This window comes from Hemicordylus capensis, chromosome 4 (genome assembly GCF_027244095.1).
Source record: "Hemicordylus capensis ecotype Gifberg chromosome 4, rHemCap1.1.pri, whole genome shotgun sequence".
NCBI lineage: Eukaryota > Metazoa > Chordata > Lepidosauria > Squamata > Cordylidae > Hemicordylus > Hemicordylus capensis.
Genome location: NC_069660.1, coordinates 320,197,281 through 320,215,593, shown reverse-complemented (window position 1 = coordinate 320,215,593; position 18,313 = coordinate 320,197,281). Strand labels below are relative to the sequence as shown.

The following is an 18,313-nucleotide window of genomic DNA, read 5'->3' as shown; positions in this document are numbered from 1 at the left end:
GCGTAGTGTGTTACCAATTGTTTTCTTGGTGACTATGGTTCCAGCTGCCCTGAGATCATTGACAAGTTCCCCCCGTGTAGTTCTGGGCTGCTTTGTCACCGTTCTCATGATCATTGCAACTCCACGAGGTGAGATCTTGCATGGAGCCCCAGACCGAGGGAGATTGACAGTTATTTTGTGTTTCTTCCATTTGTGAGTTATCGTGCCAACTGTAGTCACCTTCTCACCAAGCTGCTTGGTGATAGTCTTGTAGCCCAGTCCAGCCTTGTGCAGGTCTACAACCTTGTCCCTGACATCCTTCGACAGCTCTTTGGTCTTGGGCATGGTGGTGAGTTTGGAAGCTGAGTGATTGCTTGCTTCTATGGACAGGTGTCTTTTATACAGGTACTGTAACAACCTGGGATTAGGAGCACTCCCTTACAGAGGGTGTTCCTCATTTCAGCTCGTTACCTGCATATAGTGAAAAGACACCTGGGAGCCTGAAATCTTGCTGGTTGATAGGGGATCGAATACTTATTTCCTCACTACAATGCAAATCCATCGCTGACTTTTGGGCACTGGGCTTTTGAGGGTTTGTTTGTTGTTATTCTGTCTCTCACAGCTACAATAAACCTACCATTCCAATTATAGCCTGTTCATTTCTGTGTCAGAGGGCAAACGGACACAATCAGCAGGGGATCAAATACTTATTTCCCTCACTGTAACTTCTTCATGTTATAATTGCTTCATGAAGCATTTCCCCTTTATCACGAAGGAGACACCCAGCACAAGAAGGTGAGTACTAACCCACTCTTGTAATTTTCTTGAATGGCAAAGCCTCAGTTTGCAACAATTAAGAATACTTTCAAGCCATGATTCTTCTTCCTCATTTATTTGCACGTTTCTTCCCTATATAGCTTACTTTCCAGTAGGTTTATGAGATCAACCAGCATTGTCTGTGTGTGTGTCCCACTATCAACTTTGCAACGCCTGGACCAATCTGAATCAAATCGGGTACCAATTTGAACCAAATTTGCTATAGATGTAGGGACACATAGGGATGCCCAAAAGGTGTGTGGCCGCATGGACATCTGAGGTACAAGCGGACTAATTTGTGGACTGTCTAACCAATTTAAACAAAATTAGGTACAGTTGCAGTGAGTGACACATAGGGACACCTCAGTAGCATAGTTTGTGATGATGTCATCCACCCCAATCCAAGATGGCGGACACATAAACATTTGAGGCGCAAGTGGGCTAATTTGTGAACCACCTAACTTGTGAACCACCTAAGCGATTTGAACCAAATTTGTTACACATGTAGGTACACATAGGGATGCCCAAATGGCATGGTGTGTGATGATGTCATTCACTCCAGTTCAAGATGGTGGCCGCATGAACATCTGAGGCACAAGTGGACTAATTTGTGGACTGCCTAACCTATTTGAACCAAATTGGGTACAGTTGCAGTGAGTGACACACATGGACACCTCATTGGCATAGCTTGTGATGATGTCATCAATGGTGGACACAAACTTTTGAGGCATGAGTGGGCTAACTTGTGAACCGCTTAACTGATTTGAACCAAATTTGCTACAGATATAGGGACACATAGGGACACCTCAAAGGAGAAGATTGTGATGATGTCGTCCACCTCAATTCAAGATGATGGACACATAAACTTTGGAGGTGCAACTGCACTAACTTGTGGGCAGTCTAACTGATTAGAACCAAATTTGCTACAGCTGAATGGTCACATAGGGATGCCCCAATGGTGTAGTTTGTGATGATGTCACCCACCCCGATCCAAGACAGCAGATGCATAAACCTTGGAGGCACAAGTGCACTAATTTGAAGACTGTCTAACTGATTTGAATCAAATTTGGAACAGCTGTAGTGAATGACACACAGGGACACCTCAATAGTGCAATTTGTAATGACGACATTCACTCTGATCCAAGATGACAGACACATGAACATTTGAGGCGCAAGAGATCTAACTTGTGGACCTCGATTTGCACCAAATTTTGTCCAGATGTAGAGACAGTGAAAGAATTAGGCTGATTAGTTCTTACTAGAACAACTTGTTATTAGTTCAGATATCATTTTCTCCCTAAACATATCTTTTTGTTGTTGTTCAATTGTTACCCCTAATTTTAAGAAATAGGAGATACACCATATCAGCCTGTCTTAACCCGCTGTTGAACCATTGGAAATGATGGAAGCAGCTCTGAGGTGAGGTCCTTCTCACCCCATGATTAGCCTATTTTCCAGGAGGGTTATGAGATCACCTGGCACTCTGTATGTGTGTGTCTGTGTGTCCATGTGTCTGTCCGTCTGTGTGCCCCCCACCCATCAATTTTGCAATGCCTGGACAAATATGAACCAAATTGGGTACAGTTGTAGGCACACCCAAGGACACATCAACAGCATAGTTTGTGATTATGTCATAGACCCCCATTCAAGATGGTAGACACGTAAACATTTGAGGTGCAAATGGGCTAATTTGTGGACCGCATAACCAATTTGAACCAAATTTGCTACAATTGTGGTGAGTGACACATAGAGACACCTCAATAGTGTAGTTTGTAATGATGTCATCCAGCTCAATCCAAGATGGTGGACACATGAACATTTGAGGTGCAAGAGGGCTAGCTTGTAAACCACCTAACTGATTTGAATAGATGTAGGGACACATAGGGATGGCTCAAGGCCATAGTTTGTAATGATGTCATCCACCCTGATTCAAGATGGTAGACATATGAACATTTCTGGTTCAAGTAAGAACCAATTTGGACCAAATTTGGTACACTTGTAGGGCACATAGGGACAATTTAAAGACAAAGTTTGTGATGATATCATCCACCCCAATTCAAGACGGCAGACATATGAACTTTTGAGGTGCAAGTGGACTAACTTGTGATCTGCTCAACCAATTTGGATCCAATTTAGTCCAGTGGCAGGGACAGAGAAAGGAAAGTAGGCAGATGCGTTCTTACTTGAACAACATGTTTTGTTTGTTTGAACTTGACATGCCAGGGATTGGACCTGGGACATTCTGGGGGCAGAGTTGGAGGGGCCCTGCTTCTACCTGCCACTGGAAGGGCTAGCTCACAACCTAGTCTGACTAAACATCTGCACCACACCTGCACAACCCTCCCCACAGCACACGGACTGCCTCCCCCAAACATTTCTCTCTGCAGACACATCCCACTTCCCTGCATCCCCACTCTCACCCTGCGAAAGAAGAACTTGCGGGCATTCCTGGCGGGCAGATCCTGGGTGCCATCACTGGAGGGTTGCCCTGCCTCTTGGTCATTGCTGTCCTGTGGTGCTGGAGAAAAGCAGAAGCAGGCGCAGTGAGACTGAGCCCCCCCTTTTTCTGTGGTCAGGTTGAGGCTCCCCCATGCTTTCCCAATGAAATCAGCACTTCAGCCATCCTGACTCTTTTGTGGAGCAGCACTCACCAATCCTGAAGACTGTGGGGCCTGCTCTCCATATTTATTTATTTATTTATTTATTTATTTATTTATTTATTTATTACATTTCTATGCCATCCCACACAAAGGCTCTGGGCAGTGCACAATATATCACATGGATGGGGTATCTCCCTCTTGCTCAGGGACTTAATGCAGCCAGAGGGTAGGAGAGCCTGAGGAGTACCCAAGAATACGGCTCAAAGCCATTTTGCCCTAGAGCCCTCAGGGTAGCCCAGCTCCCCATGGAGGAGATTCAATGACAGAGAGTGCCAACTTGGAGCAATGGCCAGGCAGCTGGGAGAACCTATTGGAGATCCTCCCAGATGAAATGCTGTCAAGCTATGCTAGCACAGATGACTGTGCAAGGAAATGGGTCCAGCCTCACCTCCACCCCTTTCAGAGTCATCCCCACAGCAAGGTGGCTGCTTACCTTCTTGGCCTGCGGTGACTGATAGCTGGTTGTACCCCAGAAAGTTCTTCAAGAGTGACATGGCTCTAGTGCCCACAGATGTTCCCCTCCTCGAAGCTGCAGAGAGGACAAAGAAGTGAGGTTACGAACAGCAGCACCTTTGCACATTGCATAAAGGAACTGACCCTAGCAACTCCCATGCCACAACTTGGTTCCAAAATATGTGTATGTTAGGGACAGGAAGATCAGTCTCTCTGGCCAGACTATTGATACTACGGCATCTTAAATGGAGGGAAGCTCTGATGCTTGCCTCCACTGTGTTGGAAATTCTCTGTGGTGAGAGAATCCCTTTCTCATTATAGCAGAGTGCACAGAGGCACAACACAGCGGAATTTGCTTAGGCATGCGTGTATGCTGAGAGTAAAGTAACTTGGAGCCAATTCATAGTTTCAAATCAATATATAAGGCATTTTTTAAGGAACTCCATTCTAGATAGGAAAGTGAGGAGTTAGGATCTCTGATCTATCTAGCTAGCTGGATGCAGATGGATTTTGCATCTTCTCTGCACACATGGTGCAGGGAGAGAGGCTTGCCATGTTGCAAGGTAGAAGGGCAGGTAGGGAAGAGAGAGAGGAAGGAAGTTAATCCCTAAGAGTACCAATCTACATTTCAAAGGGATCGTGTCAGAGCAGTGGAGAAGTGATGACCAATGTCTTGACCCTCTAGCCCTCTGACTTACTAGTCTGTCCTCCACTGTCTGAGACAAGAGACAGCGCAAAGTCCTTTAACTTCCAACACACTGAAGTTTACTCTTGGCACAGTTTGGTGAAAAAGCATCTGTTTTGCATGCTGAAGGTCCTAGGTTCACTCCCCAGCTGCATCTCCAGGATGGGCTGGGAAAGACCCTTGCCTGAAACCCTGGCGTGCCACTTGCAGTCAGTATAGATTATACTGAGCTAGATGAACATTAATGCAGCTTCCTATTATGCTATGGGTCCTATGCACAGTTGAACAAATGCCTCAGACCCACGCTCTCCACTAACCTCATCTGGAGCCAGCCCTAAAACCTCACACATTCACTTACTCTCCCACATTCTCCAAACCAAAATATATGCAGATATGTTGCTTCCCCTATATCTTCATTATGCATTTGCCTTAAAAGGCTCAGATTGCCCAATAATTTGGATAGGTTTATTTGTATAGATTAGTGTTTGGTTTCTCTGTAAAGATAGGTAGATTGCAAGAATACTGGAAGATCAAGTATGTATGTGAACAAGTAGGAGCCAAGAAGGCACTTTTTAAAAGTGGTGATTTTCTTAAATTTAACAGGGGGAGAGAAACTGGTCCTCTCCACCCCCGGCACAGCATCCCTCCAGTGGCTCTTGCTGGTGTTTATCTTATGCTCTTTTTTTAGATTGTGAACCTTTTGGGGACAGGGGGCCATTTTATGTATTTATTTACTTATTTATATCTATGTAAACCACTTTGGGAATGCTTATGTGGAAATAGTATATAAATGTTTGTTATATTCCTGCTTGTAAGGCCCTACTGTAAAGACCCAGCCTCTCACTGCTGAAACCCTGCTAAGGACATGGGATGTTTTGCAAGCCCCCACCCAAGGAAAATTGGTGGTGACCTCTTTATTCCATCCAGACATATGCTGACTGCCATGTGTGTTTTGTTTTGTTGCTTTGCTGATGGGTTAGATTTAACTGCTGTGCTCAGTTCTGATGCATTTTATTATTTATTATTTATTTATTTATTCGATTTATAAACCACCCTTCGAAAATGGCTCAGGGCAGTTTACAAACAATTAAAACCAGTTATTAAAATGAAAACTATAAAAAAAGGATAAAACCAATTAAACAATCAAACAGCTAAAAACCCTGGAAAACCAGTGCAACCATTTAAAACAATTTAAAACAGTTTGCAGTAGTTTAAAAACCCTGGAAGGCAAGGCCAAACAGATAGGTTTTAAGGGTTCTCTGGAAAAACAGTAATGAACTCAAATTATGGATTTCTGCCAAAAGTGCATTCCACAGCCCAGGAGCAGCTACAGAGAAGGCCCGCCTCTGAGTCGCCACCAGACGAACCGGTGGCAACGGGAGATGGACCTCCTCGGATGACAACGTGTGGTGGGGATCATGTAGAAGAAGGCACTCTCTAAGATAACTCGGTACTAAGTCATTCAGGGCTGTAAAGGTAATAACTAGCACTTTGTATTTTGCCCAGAAACATATCGGCAGCCAGAGTAACTGTTTCAGGACAGGCATAATATGGGCTCTCCGGCTTGCCCCAGAGACCAACCTGGCTACAGCATTTTGAAATAACTAAAGTTTCTGGACTACGTACAAAGGCAGCCCCACGTAGAGGGCCTTGCAATAGTCAAGCCGGGAGGTTACCAGCTGATGCACCACTGTTTTGAGGTCATCCTCTTCAAGGAATGGGCGCAGCTGTTGAATCAGCTGAAGCTGATAAAAAGCACTCCTGGCCATGGCCTCCACCTGAGATACCTGGGTCCAGGAGTACTCCCAAGCTGTGCACCTGCTCCTTCTGGAGGAGTGTAACCCCATCCCGCACAGGAAGATCTAACTCACCCATCAGATTCTGAGCCCCCACAATGAGCACCTCCATCTTGCTCGGATTCAGCTTCAATTTGTTATCCCTTATCCAGCTCATTACTGCCTGTAGGCAGGCATTTAGAGAATGAGTGCCATTTCCTGAAGATGAAAGGGAGAAGTAGATTTGGGTGTCATCAGCATACTGATAACACCCAGCACCAAATCTTCTGATGACCTCACCCAGCGGTTTCATGTAGATATTGAAAAGCATTGATGACAGAATGGAGCCCTGAGGGACTCCATATGTCAGCTCCCATTTTGAAGAGCAACTGTCACCAAGTTCCACCATCTAGAATCTACGTGAGAGACAGCAGCAGAACCACTGCAAGGCAGTGCCCCCTATCCCCAACTCCCCCAGGTGATCCAGAAGAATACCATGGTTGATGGTATCGAATGCCACCGAGAGTTCCAGAAGAACCAGCAGAGTCACACTCCTTCTGTTGGTTCCCCGGTAAATGTTGGAAATTCTCTGTGGTAAGAGAATCCCTTTTTCATTATAGCAGAGTGAACAGAGGCACAACACAGCAGAATTTGCTTAGGCATGCGTGTATGCTGAGAGTAAAGTAACTTGGAGCTAATTCATTGTTTCAAATCAATATATAAGGCATTTATTAAGGAACTCCATTCTAGATAGGAAAGAGAGGAGTTAGGATCTCTAATTTATCTAGCTAGCTGGATGCAGATGGATTCTGCATCTTCTCTGCACACATGGTGCAGGGAGAGGAGCTTGCCATGTTACAAGGTAGAAGGAACAAGTAGGGAAGAGAGAGAGGAAGGAAGTTAATCCCTAAGAGTACCAATCTACATTTCAAAGGCATAATGTCAGAGCAGTGGAGAAGGGGTGACCAATGTCTTGACCCTCTAGCCCTCTGACTCACTAGTTTGTCCCCCACTGTCTGAGACAAGACAGCGCAAAGTCCTTTAACTTCCAACACCCCCTCTCGATGTCTCATGACTCAGTTCACAAGATTCATTTTCTCTCTCACCTTTTCAAAGCAGGGTCTTGGTAGTGGCTTCGTCAGTATGTCTGCAAGCATTTCATTTGTTGGGCAGTAGATCAGCTTGATTAGTCCATCCTTCTGCAGACTTCTCACTACATGGTACTTCACATCAATATGTTTGGTATGCCTCTTTACATCTTCTTGTTTGGAGAGTTGAATGCAGCTTTGGTTGTCTTCATACACTGGTATGGGCTGTGGTACATTTGTACCTAGATTCTTCAGTCATTGACACAGTCATTGTATCTTGTGACAGCCCTGTGCAGCTGATACATAATCCGCTTAAGTGGTTGATGATGCTATTATGTCTTGCTTTGTGCTTGACCAGCTTATGGCTCCATCTCCATAGAAAATTATGTGACCGCTGGTGGATTTCCTTTCTGTTAGGTCTCCACCCCAGTCTGCATCTACATATGCTTCTAGTTTTGGTTCACTGTTAGCTGGTAACTAGCTTGAGCTTAAAGTGTGCAGTACCCTTTAGATACCTAACAAGTCTCTTAATTGCATTCCAGTCCTTGACTGTTGGTGATGCAGTCTTTCTGCAAAGTAAGCCAACTGCTGTACTAATATCTGGCCTAGTGAGTGTACTAATGTATAAAAGCTTACCCAATGCTTCACGATATCTATGGTTGTCAGATAGTGGCTCAGTTTGATCTTCTTGCTTTATGTAGTTCACTTCCATTGGAGTTGGTGTAGGATTCGCATTTTCCAGTCTGAGCAAGTTTATCAAGTCTTTAATTTTCTGTTCTTGGTTGATGAGGAAACTTCCATCTTTCTCTCTTTGTACTTGAATGCCCAGGCAGTGTGCAATGTTGCCAAGTCGCTTGACTTCCACATCTCTGTTCAGATGATGCACTATTTCCTTGCTGTCATCTGCATTTTCATAGGCAAGAATCAAATCATCAACATACGCTAAAATGTAAGTCCATTTGCCATCTTTGCATCTCGTGTATAGGCAGGGATCCGCGTTGCTTCTTTTGAAGTTTGCTTGAAGCAGCATATCATTTAGTTTTATGTTCCATGCTCTGGCAGCCTGTTTTAAACCATAATTGCTCTTTTGCAGTTTGCATATAGTCCTCTTTGCCTTTCTATAGGAAACCTGGTGGTTGTTGCATGTAAATGTCCTCTTCTAGTTCGCCGTGCAAGAATGCAGTTTTCATGTCCAGGTGTTCAACATGCATTTCTTTGCTAGCAGCAATACTTAACAGAGTCCTTACTGTAGTATGTTTAACCACTGGTGCAAAGGTTTTATCATAATCTTCTCCATATTTCTGTGAATATCCTTTTGCTACTAATCTGGCTTTGTAGCACTAAATCTCACCATCAGCAACATGTTTGAGTTTGAAAACCCATTTACAGCCTATAACTTTCCTTCCTTGAGGTAACTTAGTAAGAGTCCAGGTTTTGTTTTTCTGTAGAGCCTCAAGCTCTTCAATTGCAGCTTGTTTCCACTTCTGGGCTTCTGGTTATGGTAGCTGGGATATTTCCTCCCATGATGAGGGTTCTGGTTGTTCCGCTGTTCTTGTGAGGTAGGACAGTCTCGGGGCTGGAACACCTCTGTTTGAGCGCGTTGATCGCCTCACTTCACCCTCTGTGGTCTCTCCCATTATCTTAAGTGCGTCTGGTGGATCGCTGGGGGTCTCTGAGTCGAGTGTAGTTGGTTCTGGATCTGCTGTCTCCTCCTCCTCAGTTCCTCTGAGATCAGGAAGCATAATCCAGTCATCAGGGTGGTTGGTCTGGTTGCTTGCTTTGGTGTAGGCCCCCTCTGAAGGTGTAGCTCTCTCATTCTCATCAAGATACACCGTTCTGCTTATGGTTATCTTGTTTTTGTCAGGATCCAGAATTCTGTAGCCTTTGGATTGTGCTGAGTAGCCTACAAAAACCCTTTTGTGGCCCTAGCCCCTAACTTAGTCCTTTTTTCCTTTGGGATGTACAGTATGAGTAAGCCGTGCTTCCAAAGACACACAGATGCGTCATGGACGGCTTATGACCATGCCAAAGTTCATATGGTGTTGTTCCTATAGGCTTTGTGTGCATTCTGTTTTGTATGTATGTAGCAGTCATGAAGCCTTCTCCCCAGAGTTTCTGTGGGAGGTGTGCGTCAGCAAGCATGCATCTTACCATATCCAGTAGACTTTTGTTCTTTCTTTCTGAGACTCCATTTTGAGACGGGCTGTAAGCTACCATGGTTTGATGCACGATTCCATGTTCTCTCAGGAACTGCTGTGTGGCGTTGGACATATATTCTCCTCCATTGTCTGTGCGCAGGATCTTTGGCTTCCAGCCAAATTTGTTGCTTGCCATGGCCACGTAGTCCTGGAGTTTCTCGAGCATCTGTGATTTCTCCTTTAGTAGAAACACAACTGAATATAGTGAGAAATCATCTGTGATTGTTTAAAAATATTTTTGATTACCTATGGTTGCTGGTAGTGGTCCAGATATATCACTGTGGATCAGCTCCAGGGGTCTCATGGTCTTCCTTTCACTCTGTTTAGGAAATGGCTTGTTAACTGCTTTGGACTCGAGACAGCAAACACAGTTAGTTTACAATGTCACATGGTACAAAATCAATGCCATTAGCTAATCCCATTTCCTTCATGTTCTGGATTGACTCATAGCTCCTGTGTCCTAGGCATCTATGCCACAGTTGCAAGAAGTTTTCATGCAGGCATGACTTAGCAAGGTTCACTTCATTAGGCTGGTATGCCTCAGATCTAGACCAGGCTGGTCTTTCTCTGTCTGTCTTTGATACAGGTTGATCCTGCTCACTGTATAGGCCTTTGCATTTAGAGCCTTCAAGGCAAACTTCTCCATTCTGGGTAACAACACATTGTCCATTTTTAATATACAGTTCACAGCCTTGTTTCTCTAGCTTGGATATTGAAAGCAAGGAGCTTGAGAAGTCAGGGATATACAAAACATCTTTAAGAAAAAATGGTTTAACAGATCCATCCAGTAACTTACAATACAAAATTCCTTCATCTTTCTTCTTGGCTTTAATTGTAGTATTATTGCCCAAATGAACAGTCTCTTCAGGAACATCAAACAGTTCAGTATAGAAATCCAAATTATTTGATATATGAACCGAAGAACCAGTATCAAAAATGAACTTTTCATCGCTTTGCATCAGGCAAACATTAAAACTCTTGTTTGAATACCTTTCTGTAAAGTTACTTTTCTTTGTCTGATTCTTGGGACAGTTCACCCCCTTGTGGCCAAATTGGTTACACAGAAAACATCTAAAGGCATAAGTCCCAGTTGGCCTTATTTCAGGAGCAGTCTCCCTGCTGGCGGTCATGTGACCTCTCTCTCTGGACTGAGTTTCCTTGGCAACAAAGCCAAACCTCTTTGTATGTAAATGTGGGGGGCCTATGCGGTTTCCTCTTGCAGCATTCCCTCCCCACATTGGGTTTCCTCTGGTATGATCAATTGTAGCTTTAAGAGCAAAGGTACTTGCCAATTCACTTTCATAGTGAGAATTCAAAACTTTTCTTCTGTTTGCTTCAGAAGATATCATTTGCACTGCTTCCTCAAAGCTTAGAGTGGTGTGGGTTTCCAACTGGCCGATTATATTGCTATCACGGGGGGTGGGGGCATGCTTAGGAACAGAGCTTCCAGCTTCTGACTCTCTGTAAATTCCTCCCCTGCTGCTTTAAATGGAAAGAAAAAGTCCCAAAGTAGTCCAACATGCATGGCAAAACAGTCCCCATCTTTATACTGGAGATCCTGCATTTTCTTTCTCAAGTTAAAGGTGTATGCCCACCCCTTCTTCATATGCAAGGAATCTAGCTTGCTTAGCATTTCCCTTGAGGTTCCAAGATCACATAACGTGTAAAGGTATTAATTTTTACTCACAGAGGCTGCGATCAAAGCTCCAGCTTTAGAATTCTTGAGTACTCATGTTTCTTTGGCAGTTTTCTCAGCAGCTGTGGTTCCACCTGTGGGGGGGGGTGTCTTCCTCAGTAACTTTCTCGAGTCCTGCTTTCAGTGCAAGCCTCAATTGGGTTTTCCATTCCAAATAGTTGTCTGCATTCAGGATAGTCAGCCTGAGCTTTCCCTCTAGGTAAGTAGCCGTCCTCACTGGCTCAAAAAAAAGAAAAGAAAAAAGGCTGTTGCTGTAGATTAGCAATTCAAAGCGTCCACGCTAGATCTCACTGGATCTCCTGGAACAAACCTAACTCTCTAGTTGCAGTACACGCCACTCAAAATACTGGGCTCCCATAACCTGTTGGAAATTTTCTGTAGTAAGAGAATCCCTTTTTCATTATAGCAGAGTGCACAGAGGCACAACACAGCGGAATTTACTTAGGCATGCATGTATACTGAGAGTAAAGTAACTTGGAGCCAATTCATAGTTTCAGATCAATATATAAGGCATTTATTAAGGAACTCCATTCTAGATAGGAAAGTGAGGAGTTAGGATCTCTAATCTATCTATCCAGCTGGATGCAGATGGATTTTGCATCTTCTCTGCACACGTGGTGCAGGGACAGAAGCTTGCCATGTTGCAAGGTAGAAGGAACAGGTAGGGAAGAGAGAGAGGAAGGAATTAATCCCTAAGAGTACCAATCTACATTTCAAAGGGATCGTGTCAGAGCAGTATGACCAATGTCTTGACCCTCTAGCCCTCTGACTCAGTAGTCTGTCCCACACTGTCTGAGACGAGACAGCCCAAAGTCCTTAACTTTCAACAGTAAATGTCATTCATCAAGCCGACCAAGACTGTCTCAACCCCATAATCAGCTCTAAAGCCAGTTTGAAATGGGTCTAGAAAATCAATTTCCTCCAAAACCGCCTGGAGCTGGTCAGCCACCACCCTTTCAATCACCTTGCCCAATCCAGGGAGATTGGAGATTGGCATGTAACTATCCATTGCTAAGGCGTCCAGGGAAGGCTTCTTTAGGAGTGGTCTGACCATTGCCTCCTTCAGTTGCCAGAAGCCTGGTAGGGAGAAGGAGGCTTTAACATCTGCTTCCCAGAAACAGTCGCTGCCCAGTGGTGAGAGCCTGGTGTGGTTGCTGTCTGCTGTTGTCAGCTTGCCAGCCTGTGTGCCATGAACGTGTGGGGCTGTGGCTGCCCTGCAGGTGAGTCTGTGCGGGATCAGCGCCAGAGTGGGTGAGTCAGCATTTCCTGAGGGTCAGCTGCTCAGATTAGCTATCTTTCTGGGCTTATATAAGGGCTGCTGGCCTGTGGAGGCGGACCTACCACTGACGGGGTCACCACCAAAGGGGTGACACCAAAGGGGATCACCCCCTTGGGGAAGCCACCACGGGGGGCAACAAGGGTGAGGGCCTGGTGATATTTTTTGGCTTCTGTTGTTTTTGGATCCTGGGTGTTTCGGATGTGCCTTGGTTTGTCTGGGGATGGGGAGACAGGGGTGTGTCCACTGACTGTGGGGTGGCTATTCTGGTGGTGGTGCGGAATAGAAGAAGTAAAGTTGGCAGGTCAGTGCGTCGTTACAGGGGAAGGGAAGTCAGCACTCTGACCTTGGGGAGCACTGCCGAACTCTCACAGACTCTCACCTGGCTTCTCTGTAATGCCAGGTCTGTCCAGAATAAGTTGGAAACCATCCATGATCTGACTCTGGATGAAGAGGCAGACCTGGGATGTATTACAGAGACTTGGCTGGGGGAGGCTGGTGGCCCAGTCTGGTCCCAGCTTCTCCCTCCAGAGTACTCTGCTGGGGAGCCGGTGTGGGGACATGGGCGGGGAGCAGAGGCGTAACTAGGGAAAACGGCGCCCGGGGCAAGCACTGAAATTGCAGGGGCCCCCGCTGCGCCCCCCCCGCCCCCCCAGCATACATCTGACTGACACACATTACAAGGCCATTTGTTTCTATTTTACGCCACTTTAAGTGTTATGAGAATCCTAGGAGTTGTAGTCTGGGGAGGGTGCTAAGCATTCTGTCTTTGAGATCCCTAGCCTCCTGACACAACTACTCAGATCATTTTCACAGATGGTCCTTCCCCCACCCCCTGCTTTCATTTCCCAGTTGGTGAAGAAATACTTTGGCTTGATTATAGATTCCATAGTGCATATATAGTCTTCCTTCAGTCCCCCATCCTTTTTTACCTTGCATAAACAACATTCACAAATCACACTTGTCCCAGTCTACATGAAGTGCTCAGATTACAACCTTCTTCCCCTTCCTCTAAACATTTTTACAGGTGACAGAAACAAGCATTTCTGGTGCTATTTTTGTGCACATATGGACGTTCTTTATGCAAAATCTTTATGCAATCTTAAAAAGAATCAGAAGATAGACACCATCAACAGGCGTGGGAGGGGTGCTGTGCTGGGGATGGAGAGGTCCAGGTGCTCTCCTCCTGCTACAGAGAAGAGGAGCACCACTTTTTAAAAGGTGCCTCTTTGCTCAGTTTGCAGGGGGTGCCCAAACTGCCAGTTCTGAACTCCTGGAAGTTCCAGGTTGTTGACCGGAGCATGGCTGGGAAGTGAAGAGCAGCAGGGGGTCCCCACGTTGGGGAGGAGGGGGGGGAAGCTTCTCGCTTCCCAAGCACTTTCTTAATTGCGTACAGCTGGTGCCCGAGTGCCCATGCGCTGCGCCCCCCCCCCAATTGTCAGGGAGACTTCCTGACGCACACATCTCAACACATGATACCACCCAGAGAGAGATGCGGTCACACGCACGGACATCCAGGCACACTCACACATGCGCCACTTGCCCGCTAACCCCTGTGACACATGTGCACGCACAGTTGGTGTCCTCTTGCACCGCCATTTCTGTGCACCCGCTCAGTTCGCAAGTTTGTAAGCGAGATTGGCCATCCTCAAAGAGGGAAGTGCGTCGTGGTGTTGTCACGTCCCAACCCAGAGAGACAGGCACCACATCACATCATCACAACTCGTTCTGCTGTTGACGGGAACCCGACAAAGCTCTTCATGACACCGCTTGCCATCCTAACAAACAGGAAGCATCCGTGCAGGATGATGGGATCAGATCCCCACCCACCACCATCCCCGCACATCCATACACTCGCGGCTGTTTCTCTGGCATCTTTCTTTCCCAGGCACCCCAAACCATGATGTGCACCCTAAGCCAGGAGGAGCCGGCATGCGGGGGGGGCTCGGCATGGGGTTTTCCCACTGGCCACGGCCACCCCAGCATGCTGTCCAGCACAGCGAGAGCGGGACATGCTGCTGCTGCCGCTGCTGCCCACCCACACACCGTTTCGCGGCCACTCCTGTTTCCCTCAGGAAAAGTCATGGCTGAAGGCTGCGGTGGCAGCAGCAGCAGCGTCGTCCCTCCGGAGCGAGCGACCCCCGAGCTGGGCTCCGGCACTCCACAAGCCTGCTCTGGTGCCCGGCCAGACCTCCCCCCGTGTGCGCACCCAGAGAGGGGCCCTCATCGCCCCACTAGGGCCGGCCCAGGTAGCAGCAGGAGCAGTGGCTGGCTCCGGGGGTGCCCAGCTGCAGAGAGGCGCGACACTTCTGCCCCGCACCTGGTATGCCCGCCGCAGCTCTCCCCGGACCCTGTGCTCGGGCTGCAGCAGCTGCCCCGCTGCCGTGAAAGTTCCTGGCCGTCGTGGCTCGCTCGCTCCCTCCGGCCCGGGCAGCTCCCGGCAGCGCTCCGAATGCGGCGTCCCGATCCCACCAAGACGCCCCTGGCTGGCTCGCTCACTCACTCACCGCCACCGCCGCATGCCCCTCTTGCTGCCTGCCCTTCCTTTCTCTTGTTGTCCGTCCGTGTGTGCCGCTGCCTGCGTCTGCAGCCCCAGCAACGCTCGGCTCTCCTCTCCGCGCCACGTGCAGAAGGCGAGCCGAGCTGGGAGAAGGAGGACGGACGCACGCATGCGCAGCGCAACGTGTGTGACTAGACCCTCCCTCTGGCCTGATAAGTTCCATCGTCGTGGCAACAAGCAGCACTGTGAACTAGGCGCCTGCCATAGCGCCCGCCCGCCGCCAAGCCGAAGCCAGCCAGGCCAGCAGCAAAGCAATGGGGGGGGTGCTGGCGCGGAAGGGACCACTCATGGGGGAGGGGGTGCCGATGCGCTCCCTTGAGTGCTGTAATTTTTATTTTTAAAATTAAAAAAAAATAAAATTGGGGGATCGGCGGGGCTCATGGCGGCGCCCACCACGTGACCCTCAAAGATGGCGCCCGTGGCACGTGCCCCCCTATCATTACGCCTCTGGTGGGTAGGTGGAGTGGCTGTGGTCTATAAGAATAGCTTCTGCCTGACCAGGATCCCTGTGGAAGTGTCTGACCATACTGAATGTGTGTAACTACATTTGGGGACCAGGGACAGACTGGGACTTCTCTTGGTGTACTGATCGCCCGCTGCCCAATGGAGTCCCTAACTGACCAAGTCAGTCTCGGGCTTGGCGTTGGAGTCTCCCAGGCTTGTGGTGCTGGGGGACTTCAATGTCCACTTTGGGACCAATTTTTCTGGGACGGCTCAGAAGTTCATAGTGTCCTTGATGACTATGGGCCTATCCCAAAGGGTCTCGGGACCAACGCACATTGCTGGTCACACGCTTGATTTAGTCTTTCACTCTGATCACAGTGGTGTTCTATGGGTGGGGACTCCTGTGATTTCCCCATTGTCATGGATGGACCACCATCTGGTTAAGGTTGGACTTACAGTCACACCCCACTTTCGCAGGGGTGGGGGCCCATTAGAATGGTCTGCCCGAGAAGGTTATTGGATCCAATAGGGTTCCAAGAAGCCTTGGAGGGATCCTGTTGAAGCCCTGGTGGAGAACTGGAACAGCAAGCTCACCAGGGCAGTGGACATGATTGCACCTAAGCGTCCTCTCCGACCTGCTTCAAAATTGGCCCCTTGGTATATGGAAGAACTACAAGAGTTGAAGCGGCAAAGTAGACGACTGGAGCACAAGTGGAGGAAGACTCGAGTAGAATCCGACATATTACAACATAGAGCACATTTGAAGATCTGAATTTTAAATTGTTGTAATGTTTTAACTTTTTGCTGTCATTTATCTTAACCAATGTTTTAATTATTTTTGTCATTTATTTGTTTTAACTCATGTTTTAACTTTTCTGTTTTTTGTTGTAAACTGCCCAGAGACATAGGTTTTGGGTGGTATAAAACTGTGTTAAATAAATACATAAATATTTGTTTATATATTTATATAAATATCTAAATATTTTTATAAATATATATATGGGCAGGGGCTGGACCTTAATGTGTGTCTCTCTCTACACATGTACAAAACACTTCCTCGCTTACTATTTCTTCACAGACATCTCAGAAAGGACACATATGTCCTATGCCGCTATTCTCCCTCTATTTTCCTCATGTCTATACTGCAAACCTCTCAAGCAACGACCTCCCTTCTTTCAAGTAGCTGGGGCAGCTATTACTGTTGTGGTGGGGAATAGAAGAATTGGCGCTGGCAGAGAAGCTCAGGTGGAGGCCATGGCCAGGAGTGCTTTTTATCAGCTTTGGCTGATTCGACAGCTGCGCCCATTCCTTGGAGAAGATGACCTCAAAACAGTGGTGCATCAGCTGGTAACCTCCTGGCTCGACTACTGCAATGCGCTCTACATGGGGCTGCCTTTGTACATAGTGTGGAAATTTCAGTTAGTTCAGAATACGGCTGCCAGGTTGGTCTCTGGGGCAACCCGGAGAGACCATATTATGCCTGTTTTGAAACAGCTTCACTGGCTGCCAATATGTTTCCAGGCAAAATAACCACCACTTTGTATTACCTCTAAAGCCCTGAACGGCTCAGGTCAGAGTTATCTATCTAAGAGAGCGCCTTCTTTAACATGATCCCCAGCGCACCTTAAGATCATCCGAGGAGGTCCATCTCCCGTTGCCACCGGTTCGTCTGGTGGCGACTCAGAGGCGGGCCTTCTCTGTAGCTGCTCCTGGGCTGTGGAAGGCACTTTTGGCAGAAATTCGTAATTTGAGATCATTGCCGTCCTTCAGGAGAGCCCTTAAAACCTACCTATTTGGCCTGGCCTTTCAGGGTTTTAAATGATTAACTTTTTAAAATTGTTTTAAATTGTTGTCCTGATTTTCAGGGCTTTTAGCTGTTTTATTGGTTTTATTGTGTTTTTAATTGTTAGTTTGTTTTAATTGTTTTTATCATGTTGTGAACCGCCCTGAGCCATTTTGGAAGGGAGCTATATAAATCTAATAAATCTAATGAATGAATGAATGACAGATAGTATGAGCCATTGTCCTCAAACAACCATCCTTTCTTTCTCTGGGTGAGATTCCAATGGGATTTCCCAAGTTCCCTCGCATGCCCCTAATAAGCTCGTAGATGAGTACAGCTCATTTTTACTAGGGCTGAGAAGGGGTCTTTCTGGCTCCTAGCCCATGCCTTTAACTGATGCACTACATTATGGCACAGAAGACACTAAGAGTCCCCTGCTTCAGTGGGTAGTCCCAACATTTTTCTGCTATTCAGGAGTCCACTCCCCAAACCCAGCCTCTGGCCTTACCTGTGATGTTTCATCTGCTGAAGCCAAGCTCTTTCTGACTTCCCTGCCCAGCAATGGAATGAAGGCCAGGATCCCCAGAGGAGGCAGGCTCTTTCCCCCGCCCCTTCCACCTTCCTCCCACCTCCCCTGAGCTTGAGCAGATCTCAACAGCTGTCCAGGAACCTAAGGAGACTAGGTTTTATTGCATCCTTTGTCACCATAGTAACCCCTTGTCCCCCCTCCTCCCCTAGATGCAGGCTTCTTGGTGTCTCCAGGACATAGTGCTGGCACTCAGAGGTCTACCCAACTGCCAGTCCTCTTGTACAATCACCTGCCAATTACCTTTCTCCTTCGAGGTGATTCTCACAAAGAATGCAGTTGGATGCAGTTTGGATCCTAACCCCCGCAGATAT

General features: G+C 47.0%; 1 protein-coding gene across 2 annotated transcripts in view; it reads right to left on the bottom strand.

Moving 5' to 3' along the window:
* The window catches only part of LOC128322923 (protein lifeguard 1-like), a 64,181-nt gene extending 46,158 nt beyond the window's left edge, over positions 1 to 18,023 (bottom strand). The window contains exons 1-3 of one of the 2 annotated variants that reach the window (XM_053245186.1): positions 17,922 to 18,023; positions 3,889 to 3,984; positions 3,216 to 3,313 (exon numbers count right to left, since the gene is read on the bottom strand). The gene's annotated coding sequence lies outside the window, so the exon portion shown is untranslated. Of the gene's footprint in view, positions 1 to 3,215; positions 3,314 to 3,888; positions 3,985 to 15,133; positions 15,162 to 17,921 lie in introns of those variants that run through there. The other variant, XM_053245185.1, reaches the window with a different exon arrangement.
* Between the last annotated feature and the right edge of the window lie 290 nt (positions 18,024 to 18,313).